The sequence below is a fragment of the Pristiophorus japonicus genome, unplaced genomic scaffold (genome assembly GCF_044704955.1).
Source record: "Pristiophorus japonicus isolate sPriJap1 unplaced genomic scaffold, sPriJap1.hap1 HAP1_SCAFFOLD_185, whole genome shotgun sequence".
Classification (NCBI taxonomy): Eukaryota; Metazoa; Chordata; class Chondrichthyes; family Pristiophoridae; genus Pristiophorus; species Pristiophorus japonicus.
In genome coordinates, this window is record NW_027251537.1 from 307,998 (window position 1) to 327,037 (window position 19,040).

Below are 19,040 nucleotides of genomic sequence, written 5' to 3' on the forward strand. Positions count from 1 at the left end.
CCCAGTGATCCCCGAGCAGTGAGGACCCAGTGATCCCCCAGCAGTGAGGAACCAGTGATCCCCGAGCAGTGAGGACCCAGTGATCCCCGAGGAGCCAATGATCTCCGAGCAGTGAGGACCCAGGGATCCCCCAGCAGTGAGGACCCATTGATCCCCGAGGACCCAGGGATCCCCAAGCAGTGAGGACCCAGTGATCCCCGAGCAGTGAGGACCCAATGATCCACGAGCAGCGAGGACCCAGTGATCCCCGGGCAGTGAGGACCCAGTGATCCCCGTGCAGTGAGGACCCAGTGATCCCCGAGCAGTGAGGACCCAGTGATCCCCGAGCAGTGAGGACCCAGTGATCCCCGAGCAGTGAGGACCCAGTGATCCCCGAGCAGTGAAGACCCAATGATCCCCGAGGACCCAGTGATCCCCGAGCAGTGAGGACCCAGTGATCCCCGAGCAGTGAGGACCCAGTGATCCCCCAGCAGTGAGGACCCAGTGAACCCCGAGCAGTGAGGACCCAGTGATCCCGGAGCAGCGAGGACCCAGTGATCCCCGAGCAGTGAAGACCCAGTGATCCCCGTGGACCTAGTGATCCACCAGCAGTGAGGACCCAGTGATCCCCGAGGACCCAGTGATCCCCGAGCAGTGAGGACCCAGTGATCCCCGAGCAGTGAGGACCCAGTGATCCCCGAGCAGTGAGGATCCAGTGATCCCCCAGCAGTGAGGGCCCAGTGAACCCCGAGCAGTGAGGACCCAGTGATCCCCGAGCAGTGAGGACCCAGTGATCCCCGGGCAGTGAGGACCCAGTGATCCCCGTGCAGTGAGGACCCAGTGATTCCCGAGCAGTGAGGACCCAGTGATCCCCGAGCAGTGAGGACCCAGTGATCCCCGAGCAGTGAGGTCCCAGTGATCCCCGAGCAGTGAGGACCCAGTGATCCCCGAGGACCCAGTGATCCCCGAGCAGTGAGGACCCAGTGATCCCCCTGCAGTGAGGACCCAGTGATCCCCCAGCAGTGAGGACCCAGTGAACCCCGAGCAGTGAGGACCCAGTGATCGCCGAGCAGCGAGGACCCAGTGATCCCCGAGCAGTGAGGACCCAGTTATCCCTGAGCAGTGAGGACCCAGTGATCCCCGAGCAGTGAGGATCCAGTGATCCCCCAGCAGTGAGGACCCAGTGATCCCCGAGCAGTGAGGACCCAGTGATCCCCCAGCAGCGAGGACACAGTGATACCCGAGCAGTGAGGACCCAGTGATCCTCGAGGACCCAGTGATCCCCCAGCAGTGAGGACCCAGTGATCCCCCAGCAGTGATGACCCAGTGATCCCAGAGCAGTGAGGACCCAGTGATCCCCGAGCAGTGAGGACCCAGTGATCCCAGAGCATTGAGGACCCAGCGATCCCCGAGCAGTGAGGACCCAGTGATTCCCGAGCAGTGAGGACCCAGTGATCCCCGAGCAGTGAGGACCCAGTGATCCCCGAGAACCCAGTGATCCCCGAGCAGTGAGGACCCAGTGATCCCCGAGCAGTGAGGACCCAGTGATCCCCGAACAGTGAGGACCCAGTGATCCCCGAGGACCCAGTGATCCCCCAGCAGTGAGGACCCAGTGATCCCGCAGCAGTGAGGACCCAGTGATCCCCTAGCAGTGAGGACCCAGTGATCCCCGAGCAGTGAGGACCCAGTGATCCCCGAGCAGTGAGGAACCAGTGATCCCCGAGCAGTGAGGACCCAGTGATCCCCCAGCAGTGAGGACCCAGTGATCCCGCAGAAGTGAGGACCCAGTGAACCCCAGCAGTGATGGCCCAGTGATCCCCGAGCAGTGAGGACCCAGTGATCCCCCAGCAGTGAGGAACCAGTGATCCCCGAGCAGTGAGGACCCAGTGATCCCCGAGGAGCCAATGATCTCCGAGCAGTGAGGACCCAGGGATCCCCCAGCAGTGAGGACCCATTGATCCCCGAGGACCCAGGGATCCCCAAGCAGTGAGGACCCAGTGATCCCCGAGCAGTGAGGACCCAATGATCCACGAGCAACGAGGACCCAGAGATCCCCGGGCAGTGAGGAGCCAGTGATCCCCGTGCAGTGAGGACCCAGTGATCCCCGAGCAGTGAGGACCCAGTGATCCCCGAGCAGTGAGGACCCAGTGATCCCCGAGCAGTGAGGACCCAGTGATCCCCGAGCAGTGAAGACCCAATGATCCCCGAGGACCCAGTGATCCCCGAGCAGTGAGGACCCAGTGATCCCCGAGCAGTGAGGACCCAGTGATCCCCCAGCAGTGAGGACCCAGTGAACCCCGAGCAGTGAGGACCCAGTGATCCCGGAGCAGCGAGGACCCAGTGATCCCCGAGCAGTGAAGACCCAGTGATCCCCGTGGACCTAGTGATCCACCAGCAGTGAGGACCCAGTGATCCCCGAGGACCCAGTGATCCCCGAGCAGTGAGGACCCAGTGATCCCCGAGCAGTGAGGACCCAGTGATCCCCGAGCAGTGAGGATCCAGTGATCCCCCAGCAGTGAGGACCCAGTGATCCCCGAGCAGTGATGACCCAGTTATCCCCCAGCAGCGAGGACCCAGTGATCCACGAGCAGTGAGGACCCAGTGATCCTCGAGGACCCAGTGATCCCCCAGCAGTGAGGATCCAGTGATCCCCGAGCAGTGAGGACCCAGTTATCCCCGAGGACCCAGAGATCCCCCAGCAGTGAGGACCCAGTGATCCCCCAGCAGTGATGACCCAGTGATCCCAGAGCAGTGAGGACCCAGTGATCCCCGAGCAGTGAGGACCCAGTGATCCCAGAGCATTGATGACCCAGCGATCCCCGAGCAGTGAGGACCCAGTGATCCCCGAGCAGTGAGGACCCAGTGATCCCCGAGCAGTGAGGACTCAGTGATCCCCGAGAACCCAGTGATCCCCGAGCAGTGAGGACCCAGTGATCCCCGAGCAGTGAGGACCCAGTGATCCCCGAACAGTGAGGACCCAGTGATCCCCGAGGACCCAGTGATCCCCAGCAGTGAGGACCCAGTGATCCCGCAGCAGTGAGGACCCAGTGATCCCCTAGCAGTGAGGACCCAGTGATCCCCCAGCAGTGAGGGCCCAGTGATCCCCGAGCAGTGAGGTCCCAGTGATCCCCGAGCACTGAGGGCCCAGTGATCCCCAAGCAGTGAGGACCCAGTGATTCCCGAGGACCCAGTGATCCCCCAGCAGTGAGGACCCAGTGATTCCGCAGCAGTGAGGACCCAGTGATCCCCGAGCAGTGAGTACCCAGTGATCCCCCAGCAATGAGGACCCAGTGATCCCCGAGCAGTGAGGACCCAGTGATCCCCCAGCATTGAGGACCCAGTGCTCCCCGAGCAGTGAGGACTCAGTGAACCCCGAGCAGTGAGGACACAGTGATCCCCGAGCAGTGAGGACCCAGTAATCCCCCAGCAGTGAGGACTCAGTGATCCCCGAGCAGCGAGGTCCCAGTGATCCCCGAGCAGTGAGGACCCAGTGATCCCCCAGCAGCGAGGACCCAGTGATCCACGAGCAGTGAGGACCCAGTGATCCTCGAGGACCCAGTGATCCCCCAGCAGTGAGGACCCAGTGATCCCCGAGCAGTGAGGACCCAGTTATCCCCGAGGACCCAGAGATCCCCCAGCAGTGAGGACCCAGTGATCCCCCAGCAGTGATGACCCAGTGATCCCAGAGCAGTGAGGACCCAGTGATCCCCGAGCAGTGAGGACCCAGTGATCCCAGAGCATTGAGGACCCAGCGATCCCCGAGCAGTGAGGACCCAGTGATCCCCGAGCAGTGAGGACCCAGTGATCCCCGAGCAGTGAGGACCCAGTGATCCCCGAGAACCCAGTGATCCCCGAGCAGTGAGGACCCAGTGATCCCCGAGCAGTGAGGACCCAGTGATCCCCGAACAGTGAGGACCCAGTGATCCCCGAGTACCCAGTGATCCCCCAGCAGTGAGGACCCAGTGATCCCGCAGCAGTGAGGACCCAGTGATCCCCTAGCAGTGAGGACCCAGTGATCCCCCAGCAGTGAGGACCCAGTGATCCCGCAGCAGTAAGGACCCAGTGATCCCCCAGCAGTGAGGGCCCAGTGATCCCCGAGCAGTGAGGACCCAGTGATCCCCCAGCAGTGAGGACCCAGTGATCCCCGAGCAGTGAGGTCCCAGTGATCCCCGAGCACTGAGGACACAGTGATCCCCAAGCAGTGAGGACCCAGTGATTCCCGAGGACCCAGTGATCCCCCAGCAGTGAGGACCCAGTGATCCCGCAGCAGTGAGGACCCAGTGATCCCCGAGCAGTGAGTACCCAGTGATCCCCCAGCAATGCGGACCCAGTGATCCCCGAGCAGTGAGGACCCAGTGATCCCCCAGCACTGAGGACCCAGTGCTCCCCGAGCAGTGAGGACTCAGTGAACCCCGAGCAGTGAGGACACAGTGATCCCCGAGCAGTGAGGACCCAGTAATCCCCAAGCAGTGAGGACTCAGTGATCCCCGAGCAGCGAGGTCCCAGTGATCCCCGAGCAGTGAGGACCCAGTGATCCCCAGCAGTGAGGACCTAGTGATCCCCGAGCAGTGAGGACCCAGTGATCCCGAGCAGTGAGGACCCAGTGATCCCCCAGCAGTGAGGAACCAGTGATCCCCCAGCAGTGAGGTCCCAGTGATCTCCCAGCAGTGAGGACCCAGTGATCCCCGAGCAGTGAGGACCCAGTGATCTCCCAGCAGTGAGGACCCAGTGATCCCCGAGCAGTGAGGACCCAGTGATCTCCCAGCAGTGAGGACCCAGTGATCCGCCAGCAGTGAGGACTCAGTGATCCCCGAGCAGCGAGGACCCAGTGATCCCCGAGCAGTGAGGACCCAGTGATCCCGCAGCAGTGAGGACACAGTGCTCCCCGAGCAGTGAGGACTCAGTGATCCCCGAGCAGTGAGGACACAGTGATCCCCGAGCAGTGAGGACCCAGTAATCCCCCAGCAGTGAGGACTCAGTGATCCACGAGCAGCGAGGTCCCAGTGATCCCCGAGCAGTGAGGACCCAGTAATCCCCAGCAATGAGGACCTAGTGATCCCCGAGCAGTGAGGACCCAGTGATCTCCCAGCAGTGAGGACCCAGTGATCCCCGAGCAGTGAGGACCCAGTGATCTCCCAGCAGTGAGGACCCAGTGATCCCCCAGCAGTGAGGACTCAGTGATCCCCGAGCAGCGAGGACCCAGTGATCCCCGAGCAGTGAGGACCCAGTGATCCCCCAGCAGTGAGGACACAGTGCTCCCCGAGCAGTGAGGACTCAGTGATCCCCGAGCAGTGAGGACACAGTGATCCCCGAGCAGTGAGGACCCAGTAATCCCCCAGCAGTGAGGACTCAGTGATCCACGAGCAGCGAGGTCCCAGTGATCCCCGAGCAGTGAGGACCCAGTAATCCCCAGCAATGAGGACCTAGTGATCCCCGAGCAGTGAGGACACAGTGATCCCCGTGCAGTGAGGACCCAGTGATCCCCGAGCAGTGAGGACCCAGTGATCCCCCAGCAGTGAGGACCCAGTGATCCCCGAGCAGTGAGGTCCCAGTGATCCCCGAGCACTGAGGACACAGTGATCCCCAAGCAGTGAGGACCCAGTGATTCCCGAGGACCCAGTGATCCCCCAGCAGTGAGGACCCAGTGATCCCGCAGCAGTGAGGACCCAGTGATCCCCGAGCAGTGAGTACCCAGTGATCCCCCAGCAATGAGGACCCAGTGATCCCCGAGCAGTGAGGACCCAGTGATCCCCCAGCACTGAGGACCCAGTGCTCCCCGAGCAGTGAGGACTCAGTGAACCCCGAGCAGTGAGGACACAGTGATCCCCGAGCAGTGAGGACCCAGTAATCCCCAAGCAGTGAGGACTCAGTGATCCCCGAGCAGCGAGGTCCCAGTGATCCCCGAGCAGTGAGGACCCAGTGATCCCCAGCAGTGAGGACCTAGTGATCCCCGAGCAGTGAGGACCCAGTGATCCCGAGCAGTGAGGACCCAGTGATCCCCCAGCAGTGAGGAACCAGTGATCCCCCAGCAGTGAGGTCCCAGTGATCTCCCAGCAGTGAGGACCCAGTGATCCCCGAGCAGTGAGGACCCAGTGATCTCCCAGCAGTGAGGACCCAGTGATCCCCGAGCAGTGAGGACCCAGTGATCTCCCAGCAGTGAGGACCCAGTGATCCGCCAGCAGTGAGGACTCAGTGATCCCCGAGCAGCGAGGACCCAGTGATCCCCGAGCAGTGAGGACCCAGTGATCCCGCAGCAGTGAGGACACAGTGCTCCCCGAGCAGTGAGGACTCAGTGATCCCCGAGCAGTGAGGACACAGTGATCCCCGAGCAGTGAGGACCCAGTAATCCCCCAGCAGTGAGGACTCAGTGATCCACGAGCAGCGAGGTCCCAGTGATCCCCGAGCAGTGAGGACCCAGTAATCCCCAGCAATGAGGACCTAGTGATCCCCGAGCAGTGAGGACCCAGTGATCTCCCAGCAGTGAGGACCCAGTGATCCCCGAGCAGTGAGGACCCAGTGATCTCCCAGCAGTGAGGACCCAGTGATCCCCCAGCAGTGAGGACTCAGTGATCCCCGAGCAGCGAGGACCCAGTGATCCCCGAGCAGTGAGGACCCAGTGATCCCCCAGCAGTGAGGACACAGTGCTCCCCGAGCAGTGAGGACTCAGTGATCCCCGAGCAGTGAGGACACAGTGATCCCCGAGCAGTGAGGACCCAGTAATCCCCCAGCAGTGAGGACTCAGTGATCCACGAGCAGCGAGGTCCCAGTGATCCCCGAGCAGTGAGGACCCAGTAATCCCCAGCAATGAGGACCTAGTGATCCCCGAGCAGTGAGGACACAGTGATCCCCGTGCAGTGAGGACCCAGTGATCCCCCAGCAGTGAGGAACCAGTGATCCCCAAGCAGTGAGGTCCCAGTGATCTCCCAGCAGTGAGGACCCAGTGATCCCCGAGCAGTGAGGACCCAGTGATCTCCCAGCAGTGAGTACCCAGTGAACCCCGAGCAGTGAGGTCCCAGTGATACCCGAGCAGTGAGGACCCAGTGATCACCGAGCAGTGAGGACCCAGTGTTCCCACAGCATTGAGAACCCAGTGATCACCGAGGACCCAGGGATCCCCGAGCAGTGAGGACCCAGTGATCCCCGAGCAGTGAGGACCCAGTGATCCCCGAGGAGCCAATGATCTCCGAGCAGTGAGGACCCAGGGATCCCCCAGCAGTGAGGACCCATTGATCCCCGAGGACCCAGGGATCCCCGAGCGGTGAGGACCCAGTGATCACCGAGCAGTGAGGACCCAATGATCCCCGAGCAACGAGGACCCAGTGATCCCCGGGCAGTGAGGACCCAGTGATGCCCGAGCAGTGAGGACCCAGTGATCCCCGAGCAGTGAGGTCCCAGTGATCCCCGAGCAGTGAGGACCCAGTGATCCCCGAGGACCCAGTGATCCCCGAGCAGTGAGGACCCAGTGATCCCCCTGCAGTGAGGACCCAGTGATCACCCAGCAGTGAGGACCCAGTGAACCCCGAGCAGTGAGGACCCAGTGAACCCCGAGCAGCGAGGACCCAGTGATCCCCGAGCAGTGAAGACCCAGTGATCCCCGTGGACGTAGTGATCCACCAGCAGTGAGGACCCAGTGATCCCCGAGCAGTGAGGACCCAGTGATCCCCGAGGACCCAGTGATCCCCGAGCAGTGAGGACCCAGTTATCCCTGAGCAGTGAGGACCCAGTGATCCCCGAGCAGTGAGGATCCAGTGATCCCCCAGCAGTGAGGACCCAGTGATCCCCGAGCAGTGAGGACCCAGTGATCCCCCAGCAGCGAGGACCCAGTGATCCACGAGCAGTGAGGACCCAGTGATCCTCGAGGACCCAGTGATCCCCCAGCAGTGAGGACCCAGTGATCCCCGAGCAGTGAGGACCCAGTTATCCCCGAGGACCCAGAGATCCCCCAGCAGTGAGGACCCAGTGATCCCCCAGCAGTGATGACCCAGTGATCCCAGAGCAGTGAGGACCCAGTGATCCCCGAGCAGTGAGGACCCAGTGATCCCAGAGCATTGAGGACACAGTGCTCCCCGAGCAGTGAGGACTCAGTGATCCCCGAGCAGTGAGGACACAGTGATCCCCGAGCAGTGAGGACCCAGTAATCCCCCAGCAGTGAGGACTCAGTGATCCACGAGCAGCGAGGTCCCAGTGATCCCCGAGCAGTGAGGACCCAGTAATCCCCAGCAATGAGGACCTAGTGATCCCCGAGCAGTGAGGACCCAGTGATCTCCCAGCAGTGAGGACCCAGTGATCCCCGAGCAGTGAGGACCCAGTGATCTCCCAGCAGTGAGGACCCAGTGATCCCCCAGCAGTGAGGACTCAGTGATCCCCGAGCAGCGAGGACCCAGTGATCCCCGAGCAGTGAGGACCCAGTGATCCCCCAGCAGTGAGGACACAGTGCTCCCCGAGCAGTGAGGACTCAGTGATCCCCGAGCAGTGAGGACACAGTGATCCCCGAGCAGTGAGGACCCAGTAATCCCCCAGCAGTGAGGACTCAGTGATCCACGAGCAGCGAGGTCCCAGTGATCCCCGAGCAGTGAGGACCCAGTAATCCCCAGCAATGAGGACCTAGTGATCCCCGAGCAGTGAGGACACAGTGATCCCCGTGCAGTGAGGACCCAGTGATCCCCCAGCAGTGAGGAACCAGTGATCCCCAAGCAGTGAGGTCCCAGTGATCTCCCAGCAGTGAGGACCCAGTGATCCCCGAGCAGTGAGGACCCAGTGATCTCCCAGCAGTGAGTACCCAGTGAACCCCGAGCAGTGAGGTCCCAGTGATACCCGAGCAGTGAGGACCCAGTGATCACCGAGCAGTGAGGACCCAGTGTTCCCACAGCATTGAGAACCCAGTGATCACCGAGGACCCAGGGATCCCCGAGCAGTGAGGACCCAGTGATCCCCGAGCAGTGAGGACCCAGTGATCCCCGAGGAGCCAATGATCTCCGAGCAGTGAGGACCCAGGGATCCCCCAGCAGTGAGGACCCATTGATCCCCGAGGACCCAGGGATCCCCGAGCGGTGAGGACCCAGTGATCACCGAGCAGTGAGGACCCAATGATCCCCGAGCAACGAGGACCCAGTGATCCCCGGGCAGTGAGGACCCAGTGATCCCCGTGCAGTGAGGACCCAGTGATCCCCGAGCAGTGAGGACCCAGTGATGCCCGAGCAGTGAGGACCCAGTGATCCCCGAGCAGTGAGGTCCCAGTGATCCCCGAGCAGTGAGGACCCAGTGATCCCCGAGGACCCAGTGATCCCCGAGCAGTGAGGACCCAGTGATCCCCCTGCAGTGAGGACCCAGTGATCACCCAGCAGTGAGGACCCAGTGAACCCCGAGCAGTGAGGACCCAGTGATCCCCGAGCAGCGAGGACCCAGTGATCCCCGAGCAGTGAAGACCCAGTGATCCCCGTGGACGTAGTGATCCACCAGCAGTGAGGACCCAGTGATCCCCGAGCAGTGAGGACCCAGTGATCCCCGAGGACCCAGTGATCCCCGAGCAGTGAGGACCCATTTATCCCTGAGCAGTGAGGACCCAGTGATCCCCGAGCAGTGAGGATCCAGTGATCCCCCAGCAGTGAGGACCTAGTGATCCCCGAGCAGTGAGGACCCAGTGATCCCCCAGCAGCGAGGACCCAGTGATCCACGAGCAGTGAGGACCCAGTGATCCTCGAGGACCCAGTGATCCCCCAGCAGTGAGGACCCAGTGATCCCCGAGCAGTGAGGACCCAGTTATCCCCGAGGACCCAGAGATCCCCCAGCAGTGAGGACCCAGTGATCCCCCAGCAGTGATGACCCAGTGATCCCAGAGCAGTGAGGACCCAGTGATCCCCGAGCAGTGAGGACCCAGTGATCCCAGAGCATTGAGGACCCAGCGATCCCCGAGCAGTGAGGACCCAGTGATCCCCGAGCAGTGAGGACCCAGTGATCCCCGAGCAGTGAGGACCCAGTGATCCCCGAGAACCCAGTGATCCCCGAGCAGTGAGGACCCAGTGATCCCCGAGCAGTGAGGACCCAGTGATCCCCGAACAGTGAGGACCCAGTGATCCCCGAGTACCCAGTGATCCCCCAGCAGTGAGGACCCAGTGATCCCGCAGCAGTGAGGACCCAGTGATCCCCTAGCAGTGAGGACCCAGTGATCCCCCAGCAGTGAGGACCCAGTGATCCCGCAGCAGTAAGGACCCAGTGATCCCCCAGCAGTGAGGGCCCAGTGATCCCCGAGCAGTGAGGACCCAGTGATCCCCCAGCAGTGAGGACCCAGTGATCCCCGAGCAGTGAGGTCCCAGTGATCCCAGAGCACTGAGGACACAGTGATCCCCAAGCAGTGAGGTCCCAGTGATCCCCGAGCACTGAGGACACAGTGATCCCCAAGCAGTGAGGACCCAGTGATTCCCGAGGACCCAGTGATCCCCCAGCAGTGAGGACCCAGTGATCCCGCAGCAGTGAGGACCCAGTGATCCCCGAGCAGTGAGTACCCAGTGATCCCCCAGCAATGAGGACCCAGTGATCCCCGAGCAGTGAGGACCCAGTGATCCCCCAGCACTGAGGACCCAGTGCTCCCCGAGCAGTGAGGACTCAGTGAACCCCGAGCAGTGAGGACACAGTGATCCCCGAGCAGTGAGGACCCAGTAATCCCCAAGCAGTGAGGACTCAGTGATCCCCGAGCAGCGAGGTCCCAGTGATCCCCGAGCAGTGAGGACCCAGTGATCCCCAGCAGTGAGGACCTAGTGATCCCCGAGCAGTGAGGACCCAGTGATCCCGAGCAGTGAGGACCCAGTGATCCCCCAGCAGTGAGGAACCAGTGATCCCCCAGCAGTGAGGTCCCAGTGATCTCCCAGCAGTGAGGACCCAGTGATCCCCGAGCAGTGAGGACCCAGTGATCTCCCAGCAGTGAGGACCCAGTGATCCCCGAGCAGTGAGGACCCAGTGATCTCCCAGCAGTGAGGACCCAGTGATCCGCCAGCAGTGAGGACTCAGTGATCCCCGAGCAGCGAGGACCCAGTGATCCCCGAGCAGTGAGGACCCAGTGATCCCCCAGCAGTGAGGACACAGTGCTCCCCGAGCAGTGAGGACTCAGTGATCCCCGAGCAGTGAGGACACAGTGATCCCCGAGCAGTGAGGACCCAGTAATCCCCCAGCAGTGAGGACTCAGTGATCCACGAGCAGCGAGGTCCCAGTGATCCCCGAGCAGTGAGGACCCAGTAATCCCCAGCAATGAGGACCTAGTGATCCCCGAGCAGTGAGGACCCAGTGATCTCCCAGCAGTGAGGACCCAGTGATCCCCGAGCAGTGAGGACCCAGTGATCTCCCAGCAGTGAGGAACCAGTGATCCCCCAGCAGTGAGGTCCCAGTGATCTCCCAGCAGTGAGGACCCAGTGATCCCCGAGCAGTGAGGACCCAGTGATCTCCCAGCAGTGAGGACCCAGTGATCCCCGAGCAGTGAGGACCCAGTGATCTCCCAGCAGTGAGGACCCAGTGATCCGCCAGCAGTGAGGACTCAGTGATCCCCGAGCAGCGAGGACCCAGTGATCCCCGAGCAGTGAGGACCCAGTGATCCCCAGCAGTGAGGACACAGTGCTCCCCGAGCAGTGAGGACTCAGTGATCCCCGAGCAGTGAGGACACAGTGATCCCCGAGCAGTGAGGACCCAGTAATCCCCCAGCAGTGAGGACTCAGTGATCCACGAGCAGCGAGGTCCCAGTGATCCCCGAGCAGTGAGGACCCAGTAATCCCCAGCAATGAGGACCTAGTGATCCCCGAGCAGTGAGGACCCAGTGATCTCCCAGCAGTGAGGACTCAGTGATCCCCGAGCAGCGAGGACCCAGTGATCCCCGAGCAGTGAGGACCCAGTGATCCGCCAGCAGTGAGGACTCAGTGATCCCCGAGCAGCGAGGACCCAGTGATCCCCGAGCAGTGAGGACACAGTGATCCCCGAGCAGTGAGGACCCAGTAATCCCCCAGCAGTGAGGACTCAGTGATCCACGAGCAGCGAGGTCCCAGTGATCCCCGAGCAGTGAGGACCCAGTAATCCCCAGCAATGAGGACCTAGTGATCCCCGAGCAGTGAGGACACAGTGATCCCCGTGCAGTGAGGACCCAGTGATCCCCCAGCAGTGAGGAACCAGTGATCCCCAAGCAGTGAGGTCCCAGTGATCTCCCAGCAGTGAGGACCCAGTGATCCCAGAGCAGTGAGGACCCAGTGATCTCCCAGCAGTGAGTACCCAGTGAACCCCGAGCAGTGAGGTCCCAGTGATACCCGAGCAGTGAGGACCCAGTGATCACCGAGCAGTGAGGACCCAGTGTTCCCACAGCATTGAGAACCCAGTGATCACCGAGGACCCAGGGATCCCCGAGCAGTGAGGACCCAGTGATCCCCGAGGAGCCAATGATCTCCGAGCAGTGAGGACCCAGGGATCCCCCAGCAGTGAGGACCCATTGATCCCCGAGGACCCAGGGATCCCCGAGCGGTGAGGACCCAGTGATCACCGAGCAGTGAGGACCCAATGATCCCCGAGCAACGAGGACCCAGTGATCCCCGGGCAGTGAGGACCCAGTGATCCCCGTGCAGTGAGGACCCAGTGATCCCCGAGCAGTGAGGACCCAGTGATGCCCGAGCAGTGAGGACCCAGTGATCCCCGAGCAGTGAGGTCCCAGTGATCCCCGAGCAGTGAGGACCCAGTGATCCCCGAGGACCCAGTGATCCCCGAGCAGTGAGGACCCAGTGATCCCCCTGCAGTGAGGACCCAGTGATCACCCAGCAGTGAGGACCCAGTGAACCCCGAGCAGTGAGGACCCAGTGATCCCCGAGCAGCGAGGACCCAGTGATCCCCGAGCAGTGAAGACCCAGTGATCCCCGTGGACGTAGTGATCCACCAGCAGTGAGGACCCAGTGATCCCCGAGCAGTGAGGACCCAGTGATCCCCGAGAACCCAGTGATCCCCGAGCAGTGAGGACCCAGTTATCCCTGAGCAGTGAGAACCCAGTGATCCCCGAGCAGTGAGGATCCAGTGATCCCCCAGCAGTGAGGACCCAGTGATCCCCGAGCAGTGAGGACCCAGTGATCCCCCAGCAGCGAGGACACAGTGATACCCGAGCAGTGAGGACCCAGTGATCCTCGAGGACCCAGTGATCCCCCAGCAGTGAGGACCCAGTGATCCCCCAGCAGTGATGACCCAGTGATCCCAGAGCAGTGAGGACCCAGTGATCCCCGAGCAGTGAGGACCCAGTGATCCCAGAGCATTGAGGACCCAGCGATCCCCGAGCAGTGAGGACCCAGTGATTCCCGAGCAGTGAGGACCCAGTGATGCCCGAGCAGTGAGGACCCAGTGATCCCCGAGAACCCAGTGATCCCCGAGCAGTGAGGACCCAGTGATCCTCGAGCAGTGAGGACCCAGTGATCCCCGAACAGTGAGGACCCAGTGATCCCCGAGGACTCAGTGATCCCCCAGCAGTGAGGACCCAGTGATCCCGCAGCAGTGAGGACCCAGTGATCCCCTAGCAGTGAGGACCCAGTGATCCCCGAGCAGTGAGGACCCAGTGATCCCCGAGCAGTGAGGAACCAGTGATCCCCGAGCAGTGAGGACCCAGTGATCCCCGAGGACCCAGTGATCCCCCAGCAGTGAAGACCCAGTGATCCCCGTGGACCTAGGGATCCACCAGCAGTGAGGACCCAGTGATCCCCGAGGACCCAGTGATCCCCGAGCAGTGAGGACCCAGTGATCCCCGAGCAGTGAGGACCCAGTGATCCCCGAGCAGTGAGGATCCAGTGATCCCCCAGCAGTGAGGACCCAGTGATCCCCGAGCAGTGAGGACCCAGTTATCCCCCAGCAGCGAGGACCCAGTGATCCACGAGCAGTGAGGACCCAGTGATCCTCGAGGACCCAGTGATCCCCCAGCAGTGAGGACCCAGTGATCCCCGAGCCGTGAGGACCCAGTTATCCCCAAGGACCCAGAGATCCCCCAGCAGTGAGGACCCAGTGATCCCCCAGCAGTGATGACCCAGTGATCCCAGAGCAGTGAGGGCCCAGTGATCCCCGAGCAGTGAGGACCCAGTGATCCCAGAGCATTGAGGACCCAGCGATCCCCGAGCAGTGAGGACCCAGTGATCCCCGAGCAGTGAGGACCCAGTGATCCCCGAGCAGTGAGGACTCAGTGATCCCCGAGAACCCAGTGATCCCCGAGCAGTGAGGACCCAGTGATCCCCGAGCAGTGAGGACCCAGTGATCCCCGAACAGTGAGGACCCAGTGATCCCCGAGGACCCAGTGATCCCCCAGCAGTGAGGACCCAGTGATCCCGCAGCAGTGAGGACCCAGTGATCCCCTAGCAGTGAGGACCCAGTGATCCCCCAGCAGTGAGGACCCAGTGATCCCGCAGCAGTGAGGACCCAGTGATCCCCCAGCAGTGAGGGCCCAGTGATCCCCGAGCAGTGAGGTCCCAGTGATCCCCGAGCACTGAGGGCCCAGTGATCCCCAAGCAGTGAGGACCCAGTGATTCCCGAGGACCCAGTGATCCCCCAGCAGTGAGGACCCAGTGATTCCGCAGCAGTGAGGACCCAGTGATCCCCGTGCAGTGAGTACCCAGTGATCCCCCAGCAATGAGGACCCAGTGATCCCCGAGCAGTGAGGACCCAGTGATCCCCCAGCATTGAGGACCCAGTGCTCCCCGAGCAGTGAGGACTCAGTGAACCCCGAGCAGTGAGGACACAGTGATCCCCGAGCAGTGAGGACCCAGTAATCCCCCAGCAGTGAGGACTCAGTGATCCCCGAGCAGCGAGGTCCCAGTGATCCCCGAGCAGTGAGGACCCAGTGATCCCCCAGCAGCGAGGACCCAGTGATCCACGAGCAGTGAGGACCCAGTGATCCTCGAGGACCCAGTGATCCCCCAGCAGTGAGGACCCAGTGATCCCCGAGCAGTGAGGACCCAGTTATCCCTGAGGACCCAGAGATCCCCCAGCAGTGAGGACCCAGTGATCCCCCAGCAGTGATGACCCATGATCCCAGAGCAGTGAGGACCCAGTGATCCCCGAGCAGTGAGGACCCAGTGATCCCAGAGCATTGAGGACCCAGTGATCCCCGAGCAGTGAGGACCCAGTGATCCCCGAGCAGTGAGGACCCAGTGATCCCCGAGAACCCAGTGATCCCCGAGCAGTGAGGACCCAGTGATCCCCGAGCAGTGAGGACACAGTGATCCCCGAACAGTGAGGACCCAGTGATCCCCGAGTACCCAGTGATCCCCCAGCAGTGAGGACCCAGTGATCCTGCAGCAGTGAGGACCCAGTGATCCCCTAGCAGTGAGGACCCAGTGATCCCCCAGCAGTGAGGACCCAGTGATCCCGCAGCAGTAAGGACCCAGTGATCCCTCAGCAGTGAGGGCCCAGTGATCCCCAAGCAGTGAGGACACAGTGATCCCCCAGCAGTGAGGACCCAGTGATCCCCGAGCAGTGAGGTCCCAGTGATCCCCGAGCACTGAGGACACAGTGATCCCCAAGCAGTGAGGACCCAGTGATTCCCGAGGACCCAGTGATCCCCCAGCAGTGAGGACCCAGTGATCCCGCAGCAGTGAGGACCCAGTGATCCCCGAGCAGTGAGTACCCAGTGATCCCCCAGCAATGAGGACCCAGTGATCCCCGAGCAGTGAGGACCCAGTGATCCCCCAGCACTGAGGACCCAGTGCTCCCCGAGCAGTGAGGACTCAGTGAACCCCGAGCAGTGAGGACACAGTGATCCCCGAGCAGTGATGACCCAGTAATCCCCCAGCAATGAGGACTCAGTGATCCCCGAGCAGCGAGGTCCCAGTGATCCCCGAGCAGTGAGGACCCAGTGATCCCCAGCAGTGATGACCTAGTGATCCCCGAGCAGTGAGGACAAAGTGATCCCGAGCAGTGAGGACCCAGTGATCCCCCAGCAGTGAGGAACCAGTGATCCCCCAGCAGTGAGGTCCCAGTGATCTCCCAGCAGTGAGGACCCAGTGATCCCCGAGCAGTGAGGACCCAGTGATCTCCCAGCAGTGAGGACCCAGTGATCCCCGAGCAGTGAGGACCCAGTGATCTCCCAGCAGTGAGGACCCAGTGATCCCCCAGCAGTGAGGACCCAGTGATCACCGAGGACCAGGGATTCCCGAGCAGTGAGGACCCAGTGATCCCCGAGGACCCAGTGATCCCCGAGCAGTGAGGACTCAGTGATCCCACAGCAGTGAGGTCCCATTGATCCCCGAGGACCCAGGGATCCCCGAGGTGTGAGGACCCAGTATTCTTCGAGCAGTGAGGACCCAGTGATCCCCGAGCAGCGAGGACCCAGTGATCCCCGAGCAGTGAGGACCCAGTGATCCCCGAGCAGTGAGGACCCAGTAATCCCCGAGCAGTGAGGACCCAGTGATCACCGAGCAGTGAGGACCCAGTGATCCCCGAGCAGTGAGGACCCAGTGATCCCCGAGCAGTGAGGACCCAGTGATCCCCGAGGACCCAATGATCCCCGAGCAGTGAGGACCCAGTGTTCCCCCAGCAGAGAGGACCCAGTGATCCCCGAGCAGCGAGGACCCAGTCATCCCCGAGCAGTGAGGACCCAGTGATCCCCGAGGACCCAGTGATCCACCAGCAGTGAGGACCCAGTGATCCCCGAGCAGTGAGGACCCAGTGATCCCCCAGCAGCGAGGACCCAGTGATCCCCGAGCAGTGAGGACCCAGTGATCCCCGAGGACCCAGTGATCCCAGAGCAGTGAGGACCCAGTGATCCCCGAGCAGTGAGGTCCCAGTGATCCCCAGCAGCGAGGACCCAGTGATCCCCGAGGACCCACTGATCCCCCAGCAGTGAGGACCCAGTGATCCCCGAGCAGTGAGGACCCAGTGATCCCCCAGCAGTGAGGACCCAGTGATCCCCGAGCAGTGAGGACCCAGTGATCCCCGCGCAGTGAGGACCCAGTGATCCCCGAGCAGTGAGGACCCAGCGATCCCCGAGCAGGGAGGACCCAGTGATCCCCGAGCAGTGAGGACCCAGCGATCCCCGAGCAGTGAGGACCCAGTGATCCCCGAGGACCCAGTTATCCCCGAGCAGTGAGGAAGCAGTGATCCCCGAGCAGTGAGGACCCAGTGATCCCCGAGGACCCAGTGATCCCCCAGCAGTGAGGACCCAGTGATCCCGCAGCAGTGAGGACCCAGTGATCCCCCAGCAGTGAGGGCCCAGTGATCCCCGAGCAGTGAGGACCCAGTGATCCCCCAGCAGTGAGGACCCAGTGATCCCCGAGCAGTGAGGTCCCAGTGATCCCCGAGCAGTGAGGACCCAGTGATCCCCAAGCAGTGAGGACCCAGTGATTCCCGAGGACCCAGTGATCCCCCAGCAGTGAGGAGCCAGTGATCCCGCAGCAGTGAGGACCCATTGATCCCCGAGCAGTGAGTATCCAGTGATCCCCCAGCAATGAGGACCCAGTGATCCCCGAGCAGTGAGGACCCAGTGATCCCCCAGCAGTGAGGACACAGTGCTCCCCGAGCAGTGAGGATTCAGTGATCCCCGAGCAGTGAGGACACAGTGATCCCCGAGCAGTGAGGACCCAGTAATCCCCCAGCAGTGAGGACTCAGTGATCCACGAGCAGCGAGGTCCCAGTGATCCCCGAGCAGTGAGGACCCAGTGATCCCCAGCAATGAGGACCTCGTGATCCCCGAGCAGTGAGGACACAGTGATCCCCGTGCAGTGAGGACCCAGTGATCCCCCAGCAGTGAGGGCCCAGTGATCCCCAAGCAGTGAGGACACAGTGATCCCCCAGCAGTGAGGACCCAGTGATCCCCGAGCAGTGAGGTCCCAGTAATCCCCGAGCACTGAGGACACAGTGATCCCCAAGCAGTGAGGTCCCAGTGATACCCGAGCAGTGAGGACCCAGTGATCACCGAGCAGTGAGGACCCAGTGTTCCCACAGCATTGAGAACCCAGTGATCACCGAGGACCCAGGGATCCCCGAGCAGTGAGGACCCAGTGATCCCCGAGCAGTGAGGACCCAGTGATCCCAGAGCATTGAGGACCCAGCGATCCCCGAGCAGTGAGGACCCAGTGATCCCCGAGCAGTGAGGACCCAGTGATCCCCGAGCAGTGAGGACCCAGTGATCCCCGAGAACCCAGTGATCCCCGAGCAGTGAGGACCCAGTGATCCCCGAGCAGTGAGGACCCAGTGATCCCCGAACAGTAAGGACCCAGTGATCCCCCAGCAGTGAGGGCCCAGTGATCCCCAAGCAGCGAGGACACAGTGATCCCCCAGCAGTGAGGACCCAGTGATCCCCGAGCAGTGAGGTCCCAGTGATCCCCGAGCACTGAGGACACAGTGATCCCCAAGCAGTGAGGACCCAGTGATTCCCGAGGACCCAGTGATCCCCCAGCAGTGAGGACCCAGTGATCCCGCAGCAGTGAGGGCCCAGTGATCCCCGAGCAGTGAGTACCCAGTGATCCCCCAGCAATGAGGACCCAGTGATCCCCGAGCAGTGAGGACCCAGTGATCCCCCAGCACTGAGGACCCAGTGCTCGCCGAGCAGTGAGGACTCAGTGAACCCCGAGCAGTGAGGACACAGTGATCCCCGAGCAGTGAGGACCCAGTAATCCCCGAGCAGCGAGGTCCCAGTGATCCCCGAGCAGTGAGGACCCAGTGATCCCCAGCAGTGATGACCTAGTGATCCCCGAGCAGTGAGGACCCAGTGATCCCGAGCAGTGAGGACCCAGTGATCCCCCAGCAGTGAGGAACCAGTGATCCCCCAGCAGTGAGGTCCCAGTGATCTCCCAGCAGTGAGGACCCAGTGATCCCCGAGCAGTGAGGACCCAGTGATCTCCCAGCAGTGAGGACCCAGTGATCCCCGAGGACCCAGTGATCCCCGAGCAGTGAGGACTCAGTGATCCCCCAGCAGTGAGGACCCATTGATCCCCGAGGACCCAGGGATCCCCGAGGTGTGAGGACCCAGTGTTCTTCGAGCAGTGAGGACCCAGTGATCCCCGAGCAGCGAGGACCCAGTGATCCCCGAGCAGTGAGGACCCAGTGATCCCCGAGCAGTGAGGACCCAGTAA